Raw genomic sequence first — 22,587 nt, 5'->3', positions numbered from 1 at the left:
AATAGGTTTACGTTTGATTATTTGGGTAAAGTCACGTTATAAAATTTGTATCATATGACTTTTAGATCTAAAGATATAAATAAATTTATAAATACTTTGTTGCATGTTTAAAAATATAAAGGAGGCAACTGCCGGCATTATCGCTTTCATGCGATCTCTACCAGGCAATCACTGTAAGAAAAAAAGAATTCAATTAGATAAAGTAAATGTAAAAATATATACAGTTATTTAGACAAAAATAATGGAACAAAACAAAGCAATTTTCCACAATAAATACTTTCGTTTTTAGATGTAAAGTGCAAAGCACGAAGCGGGACGCGACTAGCTTTGAACTAGAACTGTAAGCGACAGCCGACATCAAAGAATTTTGTACGTTGTTATAAATTTGTTATAATAGGACAACCTATCGTAACAAATGAGTTACGATTTACTTTGAGTTATATGTACGAAATTATTTTATATATGAAAATTATTATGTGGAGTAGAAGTAGTGGAGGCCTGATGACCTGTAACACAGGTGCACAACCTTTAACAGGCATCAGTCTCACATAAACAATAACAATTACTCCAAAGAAGAATGACAATTATTTAGATACTTTACTGTAACATATCATGTTATGAAGTTTTGTAAGTTTTTGTGAGAAATAAATAAATATTATTATTATTATTTTACGGTGTACGAGTTCCTGTTAAATAATATACGTGGTCTTTAGACCACTTCGATTTTAATGGCCTTTACTCATTTGTTTTATTTTACATACATTTATATTTATTTCCTAAATCGATGAACTGACTGCATACATTTTACAGCTGATATTTTGAAATATTACATAACCTAATCATATTCTTGTGTAAGCTCAACGGTGGAAAATGTATTAAATGAATCAGTAAATGCATTACTTTTATGATTTAACACAATTTTATTATTTATTAAGTAATATTAAATATTTATAAAAAATATATCCTAGTTTAGTTCCCAGCGCACAATGTCATCAAACTATAAAAACATATAAGTAAAATAATGCTACAATGTGCATTGTTAATTACTCCCATAGTAACTACTGCTAACAATATATTTAATAATAAAATTAAAATCTTTAACAATAATCTTCATAAAAAGGCTTTAAACTTAACTTTGGTACTAAAAATGTTTTAATAATAATGAGCATCTCTATACACTACACTATACACACGATGAAACTGATAATTACTTAAGATAGGGTTCAGCGAAAAACCTTTCACACCTGAAAGAAAAGCCTCTTTTCGGGCCGTTCACTCAGAATTGTGAAAAAGAAAGAAACAGACATTTTGTAGCGAAAATGCTAAAACAATATAAACTACGGCTTTAAGTTTAGGAAGTTACAACTTTGTACTATAATGTAATGCCGTGTTCGACTCACTTCGTTTAAAAATCGTTCTAATAAATAAATAAACTTCGTTTAAATAAATCAGTGGCACTACAACCTCTTTAGGTCTTGGCCTCAGATTTCTGAATCTGTATCATAATCAATTTTTAAATCTAATAGGCAAGTAGTTGATCGGCCTCCAATGCCTGTCTTCAGTTCTTTTTGGGTCTAAGACATGTCAGTTTCCTCATGATGTTTTCCTTCACCGTTCGAGGAAACGTTAAATGCGCCTAAAGAAAGAAAGTCCATTGGTGCACAGTCCGGGATCGAACCTACGACCTCAGGTATGTGAGTCGCACGCAGCCACTAGGCCAACACTGCTCTTCTCCCTTCGTTTAACATAAATAAAATTTGTCAAGCTTGCTTGCTTGCTTTTACACGTAAAATGCGTTATAATCAGGTCATTATAATCGTTAACAAGGCATTTATAATATGTAATTAAGTTTTTAATTTTATGATTTTATTGCGTCCATGTGAACGTAAAAAAACTAATACGAGGCACTATTCGAATGAATATCAATTTTTTTATGTCTAACAGTAAGGCCTTTGAGTAATAATTTTGTTTTTATCAAGTATCGCGTTTTATAAAAAATATTACTAACTCAAAAAACTCAAAAATATCTTTATTCATATAGGTAAACATGCACACTTATGAATGTCAAAAAACAAATTAAATTAATTGTAAATTTACATTTACTTCCAGTTCGCAAGTCAAGGGCGTAGAGCGGGTAAGAATAACTGGCAAGAAACTTTCCGCCACTCTTTTCTCTAACCAATTTTTTAATACAAATTGTTTGAACTCGAGCAAATCAATCCAAAGGATTAGGATCATTTAAGTATTCGTCACATTCGTCACTAAGACGTAGAAGTGCACAATGACATAATTAAATGAAAGGAGGGCTCGCGAGTGATCTCTTTCTCTCTCTTTATACAGTTTGCCTTTTGAATCTCGAGTAATATAAATACGGCTTGCAACAAAGAGATTTTAATAGGTCAGTTTTGTTGCTTTTTAGATAGTTTCTAACTTCCACTATCATATTTATGGATAAGCTTTGTATATTCTGAATAAAATAAACAAAATGCCTTTTTGCGAAAAAACTGTGTGGGTAACGAATTGTTCATATTTGCGAGTATGTATTGTTTGGTCATACAATGTGGAATGTAGACGCGATATTTAGAAATAAAAGACTAACTCAGCATTTTTAACGAGGGCTTAACATATGTGGAATTTAAATTATTATACAGCTTTAATGTCCAGACATATTTCTGTTTCTGTTTTATTCATCACTTTTCATTATAAGACTGTTCCATAGATGGTCGAATTTTATATCTCAGACATGCGTTTTCTATTAGTTAATTGTGAATCGCATATATATAAAGTTTAATTTCAATTTCATTGTATTGTATCCTTAGCTATATAGAATTTAAATTATTCATATGATTTTATCTTATTATCTCTATAGAAACGAATAGCAACCAAATGCTTTCCGAGCCGCAGTGTAAGATTCATTACAGCTTTAAACATTTGTAATCGTGCTAATTAATCAAGTGAGGCACGTCTCAAGCCTTGCTTAGGGCTGCCAACAGTTTTTTACTGTTCACAGGGACTTGAGTTTCAAAATCGTTGTTATTTTCACGGCAGACTAACCGCATTGGATTCCATTAATGTCTGCTAACGACCGGACGCGTTTCGAATTGGGGTAAAAGGGTTGAGTGGTCTCGTACAATCGTTCTGATAAAGGGATGAATTGAGCTTTGAACGGTTTTAAAGATGTACCGTAGATTAATTTTAGCGCCAATGAACTAAAAATCTTGTTTCGTGCAATTACATTTTATTGGGTCCGACCTGTTCTTATCTAAAGTTGTAAAACTTGGAGAGTTTTATTGCTGAAATATCTTAACGGGGCTTGAGTAATTCGTTTCGATATTTTATACACTGAAGAGTTGAAATGTGTATCAGATTGCAAAACAAACAAAAAATTAAAATAAATAAATGAAAGGTGTAATAACGTTTAATTATTTACGTTAAATTAATTTTAGTTCGGTTCAGTGAAGCTTTGAGTGAAACTTCTGATTCAATTTTTGCGGTTTGAACGGAAAGCATTATTTATTCCCAAAAAATAAATACACTATCCGAGTAACTAGCCGATACGAAAATATAAAAACTGTATAAAATATTTATTTCCACATATTTACTCTAATAATTCGATAAAACTTAAAATTACTTAACTTAAGTAAGTCAGTCAAAATAACATTATTCATAAAGGTAAAGAAGAATACTTATGAATATCATAAAAGAAGTTAAATAATATTTGATTACTTTTTGATTATTTTATTTAAAACGAGAAAAAAATCAGTGACACTACAACCTCTTTAGGTCTTGGCCTCAGATTTCTGAATCTGTTTCATGATCAACTTTTAAATCTAATAGGCAAGTAGGTGATCAGCCTCCAATGCCTGACACACGTCGTCGACTTTTTGGGTCTAGGACATGTCGGTTTCCTCACGATGTTTTCCGGGGATCGAACCTACGACCTCAAGTATGAGAGTCGCACGCTGGAATCACTAGGCCAACACTGCTTATTTTAAACGAGAGCTTTGAATTTATTTAGTGTTTTTTTTTATTTCGCTGGGAGTTCGTTGTAGAAACGAATACAAATTCCATGTAAAGTTGTCCATGTTCCATGCTTTATCTTCTGAAGCCAGGATGATTGTATCCTTAAATTAGTTCTATTTCTAGTGTTATACTGGTGAAAATCAGCATGTATTTTATAAAAATTAACAATTTAAAAACATTAAAAAATCCTAGATCCTATAACTAATAATGTCACAAGCGACTCTTATCAACTAAGACAGTGTCAAAACAAACAGATCTACCTTGATAGTGTGTTATATTAAATACATAATATACGCTACTGTGAACATATAAAGATGCCGATAGCGCAGTCCATACACCGTTTGTTCATCTAGTTATACTGATCACTAAATATCACACTCTAATAGCCAATCGTATCAGTTAGCTGACGATATAAATACCTATAGTACCTAAAGTAATATTACGATACATTTTGTCATCCCATACGCTCGAAAAACTTATGAGGAACCATAGGAAAACTTAGATAGTGTCAATTGGAGTCGCGCCTGCGCAGTCCGTATTTCGTCCGTGCCGAGTGTGCGAGCTTCAGTAATTGGCCGATAGCGGTTCGGTTTAAACCTGTTTCAGCTGGTATGCTATCACTTTCCTGTGTTTACGCGGTGTGCGATCATGGTGAACTTTAGGACATTCTGTGTTTAACATTGTGTGACACTTTTTGCGTATTGTGTGTGTATTATAAAACTGACTTGGATGAAACTTTTTGTGTTAGGATGTGGATTTTGTTTTGGGTAAGCATTTAATTTAAATTCAATTGAAATATTGGTTGTATATTAACTAAATTATAATAAAATTTTAACTGGCTAAACGAACTTTATCATTTTTTTAATGAAATTACCCAATCTGTTACGTCAGAATTATATTTTATGTAGACCATTTTAAAGTATTTTAATATTAAAGTGTGTGTAATATTTGGATACTTATTACCTTCTTATAAATAATAATTATAAACATAAGTTAGTTTATTAATAAAAAAAATATGCAACTTATTATATAACAGTTAAGAATTCACTTATAATTTTTACTTGCTTTATACACTTCAAATTCTGAATTTTATATTTAATTACAGTTTTATATTTCATAATATTTTACAGAAAAACTGCATCTATTAATGTATATATTAATTTTATAAAAACGGATTCTGAAAATCATAGAGGTAAACTCAGACCTCAGTTCTTCATTTGCTTTCTCTGTTTTAAAGGCAATTCTTGCTTCATAATCCGTATTATTAATTATACTTCTAATTCATTTAGAATTAACGTCTGAATCAACCTTACATCGCTGAAAAGGCATAATATCATTCTAACGATATTCAAATACAAAATCAAGCTCACAACTTAAGACTTAAGTAATCAATTAAAGTATTTAATATTCCAGTTGATCGTAACATTGTGGCTGGTGAGACTAGAATCTTCTCTATGGTGAAAAATAGATCCATACATCAAATTGGGTTACACGCCGTTAGCTTAAAATTTAGGTATCCTCTTTTTGAGGATACCGTGGTACACTCATATTTGCATACATACAGTTATTGAATTTACCGACTGAATACGGTTGTATTTCTATGTCATTTCGTATTTCTGGTAAACTGCAATGGGAATATGAAAACATTGATGCGCACTAGACTATCTAAATTTAGTTATATTTTTTTGTTAAAAGGGCTACTTTTCTTGAATAAAATCTCTGAGGCTCTTTTATAAATTTATGAAATGTTTTAATGTAAAAAGGCTTACTATAAAGTTAACGATTTATAACTAGTTTTTAGTTTTTCATAACTAGTTGATAAAAGAGTATGGATCTGGTGCTAGACAGGCTACTTATAATAATTATTTTGCGATATTTGTTTTTAAATAATTATTTTTTGCCATATTGTATTATGATTTGCTATTTTAAAATTAAACCGAGAGTCTTAACTTTTACGTAGGCTTTTACTCTCGGCCTACACCCTCTGTCTTCTTTGCTGATGAGTAGAGATGTCTGCGGTACAAATTTAATGATGTGGAATAAGTGATACCTGTATCTCATATTCCATAATAAAGATATTTTATGTCCATATACAATTTAGTTAGTCGAGATTATCTGAAATACATTTGCAATCATGATTTGAAGAGCTGAGTCAATGATTGCTCTTCTTGTTGGTAGTTTGCGTGATCATAAATTTTACATTAATATGTTTTGATCTGTTTGTCTGGCATTAAGTACATGTAGTCTTCTCGTTGTACTTTTGATGACTTTGGATGTGATGGCTTCCCCCGCTGACTGATCAGATGTTCGCTTTTTAGGCAAACTATAATATATAAAATTATAATTAATTACCATATTTTATTGCGTTATCCCCTTTTCGAAAGTTCAGCAATTTCCATAGATGCACTACTTGACTTATAAAAACTAATTAGAAATATATAATTAAGGCACAATAATATCTGGCCTTGATTTATAATTAGTTAATATTTAAAGCAATACATTGATATAAGGTCAATAGATTTCGATTGCTACGTTACCGTTTCCGTATTTAACTAGTATTGTTTTAACATGTATCAAGTTTGTCTAATAATTTTGATCTTAAAAAAATAAATAAAGATGAATGTTCATAGATAATGTTTTTATATGATTTTAATGTGACGATCCCTTTAAAAGACAATACTCTTTATTCTTAAATAGATTTCTTAGCCTAGTTGACAATGATATAGGTTTAGATTCCAACTATGCACCATTGGGTTCATCTTTCTATGGCACTTCGACCTTTTTACTTCTAAGTAAATCGATCAAAGGAAAACATATAAATTTCAATTATATTTGAAAATGGAATCCTAAAAGTCATGCGGTTTCTTTTACCATTGTGTGTATATATTAAGAAGCATTTAATTATATTTACATGGTATAAATAAGACTCAGTCACTTGTATATGATAAACAAATTTATAGTATAATGTTAGCTTATTAATGTCAACAAGGGTCGCCTTAATTGAGACTTGAACGACTAGTGTTAAGACTTACTCCAAAGTAAACGTTTAGAAAGTCCCAAATGAGCTTCATTAGCGTACTGTATTTTTAAATTGACTATTTTTGTGGGAATCTAAATAAGGTAACTCAGAAGTCTGAACGTGATGATAATGATGATAAAGATAATGAAATTCTAAAGATTTAAATTAAACTTTATATATAGTACAATGTATTCACTAGATGGGTTACTGTTATTTATGGATACGTTTAAACTATTTTTCAATCATATGAATGATCATCATATAAATGGAAATCATATAAATGGAAATCTCGCCGGTGATTTTTGCAATAGAACACTGCAATTTGTGTTTCAGGTTTCTCTATGTACAATCTTCTAGTCGTGATATTGTAGGCTATAGGTGTAACGACTTTACCTATCGATAAAATTTGGAGGTTTATTATTTCATTAGATGTTCTATTGGTTCTATTCTATGACACATTTTGGGTACAATCTTAATATATATATTTCTTGTGTGCGTGTGTATGTGACTGAACTCCTCCTAAACGACTGGACCAATTTTGATGAAATTTTTTGTGTGTGTTCGTGGAGATTCGAGAATGGTTTAGATTCACAATTTTGTCCGCTGGACAATGTTTTTTTTAATTAATTAGTAGTTGTTGATTTTGGAATGTTTTACATTGGATCCAACAGACGGCGCTACCATCGCACTGTCAAATTTTAAATAATATTCGAATTTTAATTTTAGTCTGTCCCGACAGTTAGCGCTGCGATCAAATTAAAAAAAAGTTTTGTTATCATTGTGTTATTGTAGACCATGTGCTGGATCGTTAGATATTGTCATAACATTTGAATAATAATTTTCATCAAAATGGTCCAGAATGTTTTAGCTTATTAAAAAAAGTTTGAAATTTTCAAATTAAAGACGTATAATAGACAGGACAACGTCTGTCGGATCCGCTAGTTTAATATATATTGCAAACGCTTAATATAAATATAATAAACTAATGATCACTCCGCTTCACTCTTTCATTGTTCAGAAATTTAATGTTTTTCGTTGTGATTTGGAGTTTATTTCATTGAGAGGTTTAAGCAACAACATTGTCAATTTTCTTTGACTGCTTTATACCGCAAAGCAGTCAAAGAAAATTATTAATACCACGAATCTATACGTGGTATTTGCACACCAATCGAACATACTACATTGTTGAACGGCAGTCGAAGGAACGAGTGTCTAATAATTACTTTAATATTGGTATAAATTGATTGACTTTGGCTTGAAGTGGCAATCAATGGTTTTAATTATACTAATGACTGTAAAATCACTATTACAATCAACCATTGAATATTTAATTTATAGATTTAAAGGAATTGATGTGACATTGTTGGTGTTTTTTTGGTTATTACCTTTGAGGTGCATTTATATATAACCTAATTAACTGTAGTAGTAATTGTGTATTTAGTTGCTGGTATATAATAAATTAATAAATAAAATATTGATCACACGATGAAGAAAACCATTGGCTACTAGAGTCGCAATAATATAAAGTTCGCAAATCATTTGAAAATTATTTATAATAGAAACTTTATTTGGGTAAGAAGAACTCCCGAATTTCAAAGAAATTATATAAGGATTTAAATAATAGTTTGTATGAATAAAACGTAATTTATAAACGTAATTGTAACGGTGTTATACTGATAAATTTAATCCCGTAAAAGTAATTAATAAATATTTTATGAACTTCGTTTAGTCACAATTAAAAGCGCTTTTGAATAAAAAAACTGGCAATTAGGAAACCATTTAAATTCATTTATTGTAATGTTTTGGGTGGATAATTGGACCAAATTGTATTTAAATTGGGGAATATTTTGAAATCTGATATTGAATTTATTATATGAATTTTTAAACTTATTGGAGTATAATACATACTATTTAATTACTGCCCTACCTTTAGAATACAATATGAAATCACGGTACGGCGTGTTTATATTCCAGATCACAGAGTCGGAGGTCCTACGTTCGATTTCGGGCGAAATTACTGATTCGTGTCAGCAATTTTTGAGATTCTGGGAAAATTTAATATCAATGAAACTTTTATATGTCACTATGAGGTGTTAACTTTTATTTGTGTACTCATTATTTTCGATACAATACAAGTTATTTTTCATGTACAAATATCTTTCATCTAATTTCAGCTTCAGATTTCAGTACTACTAATAATAACCGAGCAATGTTGGCCTAGTGGCTTCAGCGTGCGACTCTCATACCTGAGGTCGTAGGTTGGATCCCGGGCTGTGCATCAATAGACTTTCTTTCTATGTGCACATTTTACATTTGCTCGAACGGTGAAGGAAAACATCGTGAGGAAACCGGCATGTCTTCGACCCAAAAAGTCGACGACGTGTGTCAGGCACTTAAGGCTGATCACCTACTTGCCTATTAGATTTAAAAATGATCATGAAACAGATTCAGAAATCTGAGGCCAGGACCTTAAAATGTTGTAGCGCCACTGATTTTTTTAAAATATAATAACCATCATTTCGTATTACCTTACTATATAGATTTGTATTTATGAAAGCTTGAGTATTAAATTTGACCTTGGTGAACGCCCTGTCTTATACACCTATTATTCAAATTTCAATCAATTTTAGTCCGTCGCGTGTAGGAAATAAAATACAAAATAGAATTTGTTTTATTGAAGTTTTGTTGACCGCAGTTTCGCGTGACTACTATTCACGCAAACCGACCACTTATATACCCATATTTTTTGTATGGAAACAATTTGTCAATTTCCTCACGTGAGTAAAAATTAGTTGATTGTATGAGAGTAATTTCATTTCATTTTAAAGGCAATTCGGGCATTACTGCTAACAATTGTATTCTGATTTATCCAGGTGTGTTACATTAACATTCAAAATATTTCCTATGATCCTAAATTCTAGGAAAACGTTAAATTATTATGCGTTCAAACGTTATTTACTCACTTCTAAATGCGTATTAAAATACGAAAGGTTTACTGATATAATAAATGGATTAATCTATATACGCTAAGAAATAACTGGATAGAAAAACCAATTTATTAACAGTACAGGCCAAGACACAGTAGACGAGTAAAGATTTATTTGATGAAACAGATTTTTGTCATCGGACATTACGATAAACATACTTTAGGAACAAACACAAATAACATTTAAAACTAATGTACAAATTTATTTATAATTTATTAATTTATCGATACTTCGTGTATATAAAGAACCAACAAATAGCTTTAAACATAAAAGTTATAAAAGGTGCAATGGCGGATTTATTGCTAACAAGCGAGCTCTTCCAGGCAATCCTAGTAAGGGATGAGTAAAGTGCAAGAAGTGTTAAAGCAAATCTTATAGAAAAAAAATGAATTTTAACGGCAAACAGAGCATGCATCAGGGAGAGTGTTCAGAGGAGTTGTTTAGAATTTTTAACAAACTTTATACCTAATTACGGCTACTTATGATTTCTTACTATAAGGGCCTGTTTCACAATGTCCGGATAAGTTCCAAATAAGCTATTTATTATTTATTGGTAGGATAAATAGTATTTTTGCGTTTCACGACTGTCAGATAGCGCTATTCGTCATGAAATGTAGTAGTATCTTATTTGGAACTTTTATCTTTCGAATAATTTATGTGTTGCATAGCTATTTAGCACTTTATCCATACATTGTGAAACAGGCTCTTAATATGCGATTTAAAACCTGTTGAATAAAAATGATAACCTATAGTATTAAATAGCTCAGCGAAACTGATTATGAGAGAGATAATATCTTTCATATTGTTAAAGATAAACCTTTATTCCACGAAATACTATCAGAAAAGAGGCGTGTAAACGAAAATAATAAATCCCTCAGTTTTAAACAGATGAAAGGTCGTTTTTCACGAAATCCCTTTGTTTACATTCACGCAACTAAGCTGAAAAATCGCTTCAGAAAATGTTGACGTGAAAACTGTTTTACAGAGGAAATTCATGATTTCGCATTAAAAAATTCGACAGCGGCTGTTTGCTTTAAATTAAAGCGAAAACTGAATATTTAGGTTTTCAAGTATTGTTTACAAAATGTTAAACAACATAATTTGTTATGTAATCCTTTGAATGTTTGACATTTACATACGTGTGGTTTAGTCATCCCTTATAAGTGAAAAATAAAATCCGATTAGTTAGTACATTAATAAACCGCCCTAATAAATATTTATTTTAATTATTTATGTCTTCATGGTTTTTTCTCAAAGGATAGGCAGAGACTATGAATCTCTACTTGACTCCTGTGATCATCTCTTGCTTCATCCACTATTATGATATTCACCAAGCATTCCCGGTTATGGGTACTTGTCCCATCTCTAGTACGCATTAGGTCTAGGCGTGGTCGACAAGGCCTGAGTTCACCATTCACGATTGCCTTGTTTATCCTAGTGTTAACAGCTTCTCCTAAGAATTTCCTTTACGAATCGGCATAACTAAATATATATAACATATATTATATCTTTTGTAACATTTACGTTCACCAAAATTGTCATATTAGATATATATAAGAGCTTGAAATATAACATAAATATTAGTATGATGTGGTAAACTATTCTTCTTGTTCAAATGATCTATGTGAGAGAATGTTGTATGTGGAGTGTTTTAGTGCACAAAGTAGATTTTCCTTTGAAGAGAGAAACAGGTCCTTAAAAAGCGTTTATACTTCCATTTTATTGCGTCTTCTACACATCTTCTCATAAGCAGCTAAGCGGAAATTTATTGAAAATATATTTTTGAAAAAGCGCGTTGAAAGTTAGTCATATTGCATTTAGCCGCAGTTTGATTAACAATTTTTTTTTTGAGTAAGCTTGCTCATGCGTTTGATATCGTCTTTTTAACTCGAGTATATTTAAATTAATCTTATTTCGAATAAAGATTTGTGAATGAGTGATATTTGCATGTTTGGAGCACTTATCACTTCAAAACTTGTTCACCAATTTGACTTTTCTAAAAGCGCATTTTACACTCCTTTGCTTAAGCAAAACACGTGTGAATGAACTTCTACTAGCCTATTAAGAAATAATAGTATGAATCATACAGAAATCTCAAGCCCAGACCAAGTACCATAAGTAGTTTTTTTTTTAATATTGCAATGAATTCACGTTAATATCCGTTAATAATCAGTACAAATATACATATGCTTCTCATTCCTGATTAAACCATTGCGATTTTACATCACTATTTTTTTATTAAAGTCGAAATGAACCGAAATTCATTCCATCTTTGTTTCTTGGGTGACCTTAAATGTTGATCGGCTTACTTATAACAATACCGCATCTGTTGTTTATTAATCTGTGACTAAGCCGCAGCTTTAGTTGCCGAAACAGAAGAGTTAATGTTCAAAGTATTAAATGGAATAATCTTAAATGTTGTACAGAGATTACTTTGAAATTTGGTGTTTTTCAACAATCCTTACTAAAATGTAAAAGCGTTTTATACTACACCTTTACTACGAAAGTGTTCCTAAAAAGCTTTTAGTATTAATAAGTATTACGACTGGGATCTTGTATATTTATTTTATTTATTTATTTATAAAACACTCCTGCCCTAACAGGCGACCCTAAATTGATAAGATTGCACTATATTTGGATAAATTGTTTTGTTTTGTTTTGATTGCTCTGTATCATAGATTTTATTCGTGAAATTTTTTTGGATACATTCAATGTCTTAGTTTATGTTTCATTTTTAAGTTTTTTTATTGTATATATATATCTATACAATAAAAAAATCAATGCCTGCCGTTCCACAACTGCGCGTTTTTCAAGGCAGTTTTTGCCGCGCACCATCACTTTGTGGAACCAGCTGCCCACTAAAGTGTTTCCTAAGCAATTCGACTTAGGGTCCTCAAAAAAGAAAAAAAGCGTACCAATTTTTAAAATGCCGGCAACGCACTCGCGAGCCCTCACGCATTGAGAGTGTCCATGGGCGGCGGTATCACTTAACATCAGGTCAGCCGTTTGCCCCCTGTACTATAAAAAAATGTATCTATATTATTTTCAAACAATTAAAAAAAAATTTACAGACGAAACAAAAAAACAAACTTAAAAATATAATAAATTTACTTACTACCATAGGCACTTCCATATATCTTCTATGGGAGCATGTCTTTTCGTTATAAGAGTCCGTGGAAATATATAATTAAAGAAACAAACAAAATTATCTAGAGCCCATTTTATACATAACATTAACTAGACGAAGGACAGTATTAAACTTAATTAATAAAAAAAAAATTAAATCCATACTGGAGATAACTGTAGAAAACTGTAGAGAAATGCTTAGCCCCGCAGTGCGTCCGCTCCCCAAAGTCATTTTTCATTTGCAAATTACATTCGTACACTCAACTGGATAATACCTTGGATGATGTGTTATTTATGTAGCGCGAACCGTATTTTGTTCTAATAAAGTATGAGATGAATTTTTTTGCCGACTGTACGGGGGAAATGTTGTTTAGGTTCGTGTTACGACTCCATTACTTTGTATTACTGCGGTATTTCATTATTATTAGAGCGTTTTTTACATGTATTTCTAAAGATATTTTAATATTTTGTTCATACTGGTTTTGGTAGTAAGCCCAGCGGAAATATTTCCGAACCAATACCACGCTTGGTTATGTCTTACCTATCTACGTAGTTTAATGAATCTCTAAAATGATATAGTTTGTTAGAGCAACAGGATCTCCAAGAAGTTTGCACAGTCGGCAAGGCATGTAAGCCTCAAAGCAAGATGGCGTAGCACCTATGACGTTTCAAGCCCTTCGAACGAACGTTTTGTATAAAAAAAGTCAAATGACATGATTAAGATAAGACAGACGAAGACTTTATTAATTTATAATGATGCTAATCTATGACGGTGTCACGTGATGAATGTATAAAAATCAATATTTTAAAATTTGGATTTTTGATAAATTAATCATTTACATGTTATTTTACCTCGCAATGCTTTGTAGTGATTACTCGTTTTTTACATGTTACTCGTGATTAAGAATATATAATTTAGAAATTAAGTCATATTGTCACAAATTAAACCATTCATTGTCCGCAAAGACCTGTGTTTTAACTCAGAACTTTTTCAATAATCCAAAAGTTTATATTGTATTGTGTTATATCCAATTATTCGGTTCGTGAAAAGTAAAACAAATTGGTTCATTTTCTTTACAAGTCTTTCGGGGCCCAGCACAGTAGTTCCGGCTCACATTAAACTGTTATCAACCAATCTAAACAACCCGCACTCAAAACTATGACCTTCGGTAAGTGATATAGTTTTATTCACGAGTCATGCGAAAAAGCCGCTTATTCAAACGAAAACAAAGGCTAATTTGAGGTTTAAAAGAATTTGTTAATTTGTGAACAAAGATTTCGTAATAGTTTTTGGTATGTGTATTTTACCTCTGACCTTACAGTTTACCTTTCTTATAAATATAATGCTACGTGAGGAATGCTTTTGATGGTTGACTTTAAACGGAAAACCACAGAGGGGCTTAAATGAGTCTTGAATTTTGAGGTTTTTTTTTAATCTTAAAAATAACCTCATATGATCTTTATGCCCGGAGTATATAAGTAAATTGTTCCATATTTTTAGTAATCAAAGGACGTATCTGATGTGTATTACTTACTTCGTATTAGTATATCTTACAGTCGATTGTACTGCCTTTAACGGAAAGTATGAGTTTCATTTATCAAATGAATTATTCCCAATAAGTTTGGTATTATAAGGATTTTTAGGGAAATATCAAAAAGGTTAGTCGACGTCACAGGTCCGAAGAGCTGGCTACCTAGCACAAGGAATAAGTTTAGATATTCAAAGGAGGAACGCTGCCAGTATCTTTGGAATCTTGCCTAAAGGGACTCCTTTTAATAATATATTTTAATTATTAAATTTTAAGGTTAGTTGTTAGGTATATTAATTACAATTAAATGTTTGGTATTTATTATTATATTATTATTGACACTGTATTTAACAAACGTCGGGATAATATAACGTTTTTTTACAGTTTTTTGTATCGTCGTAAGGCCAGTAAACTTTTACCAGTAATGCTTCTGCATACTAATTAACTTGCCAGATCACGTTGGCCTCTTTTTCATTTACGGCACGGAGTAGCAAGACAATTCAATTATCAATATCAGAATTGACTGACAAAGGGCTTCGGTCATAGTAAAAGCAAACACAAGACAAAATAAAAATACATTTACGCGACGTATTAAATATTAAATTAATATTGAGTTAATCGAAAGAGCCAATAAGCTAGCTACGCTACTGTGACTATGTTGTAATACTAATACCACCTACTTGTCGTAGAAGACAACCATGGGTGCCTGACACCCGCCATCGACTTTGTGCGTGTAAGGCATGTTGGTTTCCTTACGATATTTTCCTTCACTTTACGAACGAGTGTTAAATTCTCATTTATAAAATTCCATTGGCGCAAAACCGGGGTTCGAACTTACGACCATTCACGACTCTCCTTCACTCAACTCTCATATAAACGCAAAAGTATTAAAACCACTTCATTTAAAATGTGTGAAGTCCTAAAGGACGTACTTAGTTTTGATGGGTTAAAAAAGTTAAGCGTTCGTGTCTACACCCTTTTGTTTTTCAAAGGTTATTTTTCGTTAAATTTTAATTGCGCTTCGCTCCAGTTGAGAGGAAAAATGTTAGGTTTTTCATACGAGAGTCGTGTGAAAGTTTGCTCAGCTCTAGAATAGGAATAAGTTTTGTATTCAAACAATGTGAATTGTATAGGGATAGCGAATTGGAATTTTTGAATAACATATACATTATACATTGTGTGACATAGACACGCTTACCAATAGCCACTTACAATCTAGACGTATAACATGTTAAGTTAATTTTTTCATATATGTGTCCTTACTGAGACATCATGGAACATTACGATTAATAAGTAATATAATTCTTTCTAATAAGGAGTTAACCTTCCAGTATCTACTAAAGGGAAGACACTGTTCTTGTCTTATTTGTTTTCACTTACCAAATAATACTAATACTAAATCACTAGTTTAAATGGTTGTGTCCTTTTCAGTCTTCTCACTAGGCCTATGTCAAGGAGTTAAATAGTCGTGAGATTCAAGTGCTGTAGCCCATGTTAGTGGGTTCAAAGACTCCAAGTTAATGCCCTTTTTAATTATAAAACCCTAAGTAGGGTTTTTGTCAATACATTACCACCTAATCTAAAATATAGGTTGTGTTGTTGAGAGGCACAGTAATACTTATCTATGAAAGATTTTTAGTAGTGACATATATGCGTAAAAAATCCTGATGCACTATATATATATATATTGAGTGCAATGCAGTAATCACAGTGAGAGCTGGAAGGATCGACAACTTTAATTCTAAAATTGTACCGTATAAAATTAAATATGGTCATAAAACTATCGACAGAGTATCTGTCAGAATACTATATAATATATATATTTCTATATCGAAATGATAAGGTAGCATTAGCATAGTAAAGAAATAATTACGCCAAATCCTGGCATCATTGCCAGAATTTTACGCATTACCAGCATATAAGCAGTGTTGACCTTATGGCTTTAGCGTGCGACTCAAATCACGAGGTCGAAGGTTCCATACCCGGCTGTATTAATGGTATTTCTTTCTGTTTAAATATAACATTCGCTCGAATTTTTAAGGAAAACATCGTGAGAAAACGGGTTACCACGGCACGGCACAGGAGGCTCAACTAAATGACAAAAAATCTGAGGCCCAGAACTAAAAAGATGGTAGCACCAGTGATTTTTTTGTTTATTTTATATTTACTAGCATATGCATTTTCATAAAAAATAATACAGATTTCACAAGCTAATTTCTGACCCAATTCTTAAACAATGCCGTGTCAGGCGAACAATTTGAAATTACGGGACCATGTTGCGAGGTCGGTCATTTCGTGGAATTTATTAATTAACATAACAACGAGCGTGTAGGTTCCGCAATTACTATTTAGACCTTGAACAGTCCTTGGACTTTTTTTAACCTTAAGCACTTGTGAAATATTGATTTTATGATTTTCCAAGAAATTATTACATTTATGAGAAGTTTTGCGTGTCACGACTTTTTTAATAAAATAAATATTGAACTAACAGCAACGCATACACGAATTCAAGTACGACCAGTCACCACAAGTAGCACCCGTTCACGAGTATGACGCATTGTCAGCCATCGGCCATTATGTGCTATGTAATAATTTTAATTTAATTATATATGAAATAAAATAACTACATAAATAGTCAGATAATATAATTTTTAAATTATTAGCTAATACTTTATACGTAAATGTGGTGTGTGTCCATTTTATTACGACTTAAGTTTCTTAAAGAAACCGTACCACATTTAAAAGTCCAACAACAAACATACGATAATTCAAACATCGTAATTGTTAGTGATTGCAGTATTAGTTAATGTGAGAAGTTTGCCCGGTTCTTTAAAGAGAACTGTCAAGTACTGTATAGAGTTACTCAAACTATTTACTTAAACATTTTTAAATTATTAATTATTATCATATTCACCGTCTACAACTTCTATATTTTATTGAGGAAAACATAAATACAAACTAAAATAGAGGCAAAGTAACGTCTGAAACTTCTTGAGTTTCAGTTGTTTTTGTCTAACTTTATACAGATTTAAAATCTTCAAATACACGAAGACAAAATGAATAATAATAATAATAAAAAGTCTTTATACATTTTAAGTACATTTTCTTTTCAAAGTTTAAGATTTGGAAACCCTTTTAATAACCCTTCCATAACAAACTTAATTACTTAAAATAATGACATTATTTAACCTAAGTAGGTTAAATAATGTCATTATTGTTATTTCTAAATTCACTCCAAATGGAGTGAATTTAAAAATAATTTACTTAACTAAATGTATTTCTTAATTTAATGAATGAAGAATAAAGCTATTAATTTCATATTAAATAATAAATATCCGATTTTCTATACAATTTATGATTATTTTTTTAATCCGTAAATAGTTACAAAACAATTTCGAAGAATGGCTACTACAATCAACCTTACGGGTTAAAAACTAGTCGGAACCGAATTTCAGGATTTCTTTCTAAGATTAGTTCTTCCAGTATTTTTCAAATTTAGGTTTCTAAAAAGGATTTTACAGTGGTATATTGTAGTTAAAACAACTTTCTAAGTATCATTAATATTTTAAAAAACAGGTGTCTTCTGTACCCAACAGACGGTGTCCGTTCAACACATGTTACTTAGATGTTTTTCATTACCGTGAAAAATTGATCGCACGGCAACATTGGCAGTAGAAAAGGCAGTATTTCATTTGTAACGTGAATGATGGAGGCTTTAATTTGAGTAAACCTATTAAAAGTGTCTCAAAGGTACATTGACATAAGTGAAAACCACAGCGCAACCGCAACAAATAAATTATTCTTTCAACGTCATTGCACACGATTGAAAATGCAATCCACATTTCATCATCCTACTTGTTCCGGTCGTCGTTGGTTTCGATTGAATACGTTACGTTATATGATGTGCGTTTTTTTTTGTTTTTATAGAACAGGGGGCAAACGGGCAGAAGGCTCACCTGATGTTAAGTGATACTGCCGCCCATGGACACTCTCAATGCCAGAGGGCTCGCGAGTGCATTAAGTTTCTATATGTTTTTTACGAGTTCAATTTTGTATTGAGACTAGCTGAGGAAATAGTAGAGATGAAGCGCCAAGTCGACGTATTGGTTAGGGATTTTTAAGACAGCCACGACCCTACAGAATGGTAACAAAATAAGTACAAAACTGACATTAATAAACACAAATCGGAGAGTTTTTTTTTTAATATAGATAGAATCATGTTATTTTGTCTTTAATATTATTTCAAACAAACAAAAATATAATATCTTTATTCAAGTCAAGTCAAATCAAATGAAATCTAAATATCTTCATATAGGTAAACATGTATACTTATGAACGTCAAGAAAAAACAAATTGAATTAATTGTAAATTTACATTTACAACCAGTTCGCAAGTCAAGGGCGTAGAGCGGACAAGAAGAACTGGCAAGAAACTTTAAGCCACTCTTTTCAATCGCCAAGTTTTTAATACAATTTATTTTAACTGGAGCAAAATTAAAAATATTCTATCTATATTTTAAAAAAAGTTGGTCGAGTGGCGGACAGTTAATTGCCAGTTCTTCTTTTCCGTTCTACGCTCTTGATTTGAGAACTGGCAGTAAATGTAAAATTAGAAGCATTTAATGTATATTTCTTTATTTGACGTTCATATGTGTTTAATGTGTTACTTATATCAATAAATGACTTTTGACTTTTGACTTTGATATATCAGAGTATTAAGTTATGATTGTGACTTCTTTACTCATTTGGCGATAAATTATATAAACAAATGTAATTACAGGCATTATTTCATTCAGATTCATATCATTATTTAATTCATTCCAACGCTTACATGAACGTATTTATCGTAAGACACTTATAAAATAAATCATTTTATTAAATCCATTACTTTAAGATTTAAATAAAAAAGGAAACTAATTTTTATATGTAAATAGATTCTTTTTAGATAGGTAAAATACTAGAATAATATATATAAATTCAAATCTAAAGTAACTTGATAAAAATAACACATTTTCAGCTATATACAATTTATTAAAATATCTTCATTCATTAATAATCACTTATTAATAATAAATAATTAATTAATAATAATTATCTTTAATTGCTATAATTAAACGCATAACACTACTAATTAAAAATTTAAAAATCATTTATTCATATAGGACGAATAGAATACGTATTTCATTTGACGTATATAAGTGTTATGAACGTCAAATGAAATATGATGATGATAATGCAATTTAATATATTTTAACATAGTTTTATTATTTAATAAATTCAACATTATCAATATATTTGAGCTCCATATAATTATAATCCTGCAATCTGTGCACGCCGGGGCGCTTCATAAATAACTCATTACAGAAAATTTTAATAAAGGTTATTTATTGAATGCGTTTTACCTCAAAATGATTACGATACAACTTGATATATTACACTATAAATTAATAATTAATTATAACGTTTGTAAGGGCGGAAGCAGTGGTAAATCGTGTGATAGGTGATACTGAGCATATATGCTCTATAACATAAGATGTATTCGAATATCGTGAAGAAACTGGCATTCAAATTCAAATTCAAAATCATTTATTCAAATAGGTAGCACATTGTACACCTATGAACGTGAAGAAATAAATATATATGTGAAATGCTTATAATTATACATTTACTGCCAGTTCTCAAATCAAGGGCGTAGAACAACACACAAATACATAGTCGAAGTAACTACCATCACCGCATACATGGATCCTTAAATAGCTATTATCTTGAATATCTTATAATTATTTATTTTTTACTTACATTTCGTTGAAGTAATAAAGAAAGGTATAATATAGAAAGGATGGCGCTAGGCAGTCTTCTCTTTTCCAGGTAACAAATGTAACAAAAAATACTAAATTAGATAAATTGAACGCAAGAAGTGCAATACATACTTTACATTAAACAGTAAAGGGATAATAAAAAAGGACATAAGGAAGAAAAGAGCACACGAATCACGATAATTTTAGTTAAATCAAGTACGAAGGTTATGCATACGATGTGGGCTTGTAAAGCTTGTACAGTAGAGATTTAAAGGAAGATAGCGGAGCTAAGGAATTATGTCGGAGACAGAAGGTAGTCCTAACAACAAACAGATTCTCTGGAAAAATACTGGTAAATTTATTTCATGAGAAATTTCATACCAGGAGAGAAAATATAAATGTTATGTGTTTTAATAATAATAGCATTTAGCATTATTGGATAATCGTTAGTTTAATATTAAATATTATCATGTTTCAAATGCGGTCTGATTTCATTTAACAAATTGTTAACATTCCTACATTGTATTTATGGTATCTTAATTAATTTTAAAGAATCACTGTTTTGATAGTAGTAATAAATGTATATTGTATATGTTTTTTGTTAATTTGATAAGAAAACTTGTACTTTGACAGTTAATTATTTTTAATTTTGTGTTATTAAAGTACTATGAAGCAATTATTATATAGTTTGTTCGGAGAACAAAGTTAAAACAAAATCTATTATTTATTTTAAGTAAAAATAAAAGAAGGTACCTAATGCTATTTTACTAGAATACTAAGAACATTACATGTTTGTATATAGCAAAATGAAAGATATTTATTATCCTATTCGACGATCTTAATATTTTTGCTACGTATTTAGAGCAGCAAATGTCTAGTACGTAACAATGTTTTTCTAGTTTTTATACACCTTTATTTGTTTTTAAACAGTCGCGTTAGCTTTTATATTTATTTTGTAGAATTGCAATCCTAACTTAAACTAAGTATCTATATGGTTCTTGCGTTCTATTTCAGGAAAGTAAAATTATGTAAACGAATATTGTTGAAAGCAGTGTTGGCCTAGTGGCTTCAGCGTGCGACTCTCATACCTGAGGTCGTAGGTTCGATCCCCGGCTGTGCACCAATGGACTTTCTTTATATGTGCGCATTTAACATTTGCTCGAACGGTGAAGGAAAAAATCGTGAGGAAACCTACATGTCTTAGACCCAAAAAGTCGACGACGTGTGTCAGTCACTGGAGGCTGATCACCTACGTGCCTTTTAGATTTAAAAATGATCATGAAACAGATTGAGAAATCTGAGGCCAGGATCTAAAACAGGTTGTAGCGCCACTGATTTATTCATTATTAAACGAGTATTACTCACATTGTGGACACAATAATTTCGAGAGAATAGTGTTTTTTTTATAAAAAAAATGTATCGCAAAAATTCGGAAGAAAGTCCAAAAAAGTCAAAAATTAGAAAACATTAAAATAGTCTTACTAATGCTTTACGATTCTCTTCCTAGGGATTTGATTTGTTTGAAAAGCATAATAGTATTATCAAACAAAGGGGCTTCTCCGCCTGATTTATTGATAATTATAAGACAGTTAAGCGGTTTACCAATTAGCATGTTTACAACCAAGTATTATAATGTTCAACATTAAATTAAGAGGCATCTTTTTGGGATTTGCTATAAAGATCATACAAATAGTAGTTAAAAGAAATAGATAGTAGTGTTCATCATCCGAGTTAGCAATACCATTTATGTAAGCTATTTCATACCTCTGACTATTACATAGTCGGGGAATTTTCTAGAAAATATTTATTAAAAAAAAACAAATCAAGGAAACCATTTGAATTAACATACACGGAATTTATATTTGTTATTTCAGTAAAAATAGTTTTGAAATTAAAACAAAGCACTATTAACAGCTAAATATAAAACAAATACAATGTTCTAAGCTCGCAAGCACATCGTAACCAGCTTGATCGAGCATCCACTTTTAAGCGGATAAGAAACGAAGTCCCTCGATTTATACATGTTTTAAGAACACTCCCGTACCAAGTATACCTTCGCAAGTCAAGGGCTGACTGGCTGAGTGGCTCTCCAATCTCAACGTCAAA

The 22,587-nt window shown here is 31.0% G+C and overlaps 1 protein-coding gene across 1 annotated transcript in view; it reads left to right on the top strand.

Moving 5' to 3' along the window:
- Positions 1-4,611: 4,611 nt before the first annotated feature.
- Positions 4,612-22,587, top strand: part of LOC110999252 (hemicentin-1-like) — a 154,891-nt gene continuing 136,915 nt past the window's right edge. Inside the window, exon 1 of the mRNA XM_045631859.1 lies at positions 4,612-4,790. The gene's annotated coding sequence lies outside the window, so the exon portion shown is untranslated. The remainder of the gene's footprint in view (positions 4,791-22,587) is intronic.

This window comes from Pieris rapae, chromosome 17 (assembly GCF_905147795.1).
Source record: "Pieris rapae chromosome 17, ilPieRapa1.1, whole genome shotgun sequence".
In the NCBI taxonomy this organism is placed as follows: domain Eukaryota; kingdom Metazoa; phylum Arthropoda; class Insecta; order Lepidoptera; family Pieridae; genus Pieris; species Pieris rapae.
The sequence above is the reverse complement of the archived record's forward strand: the minus strand, read 5'-3'. Positions and strand labels throughout refer to the sequence as shown.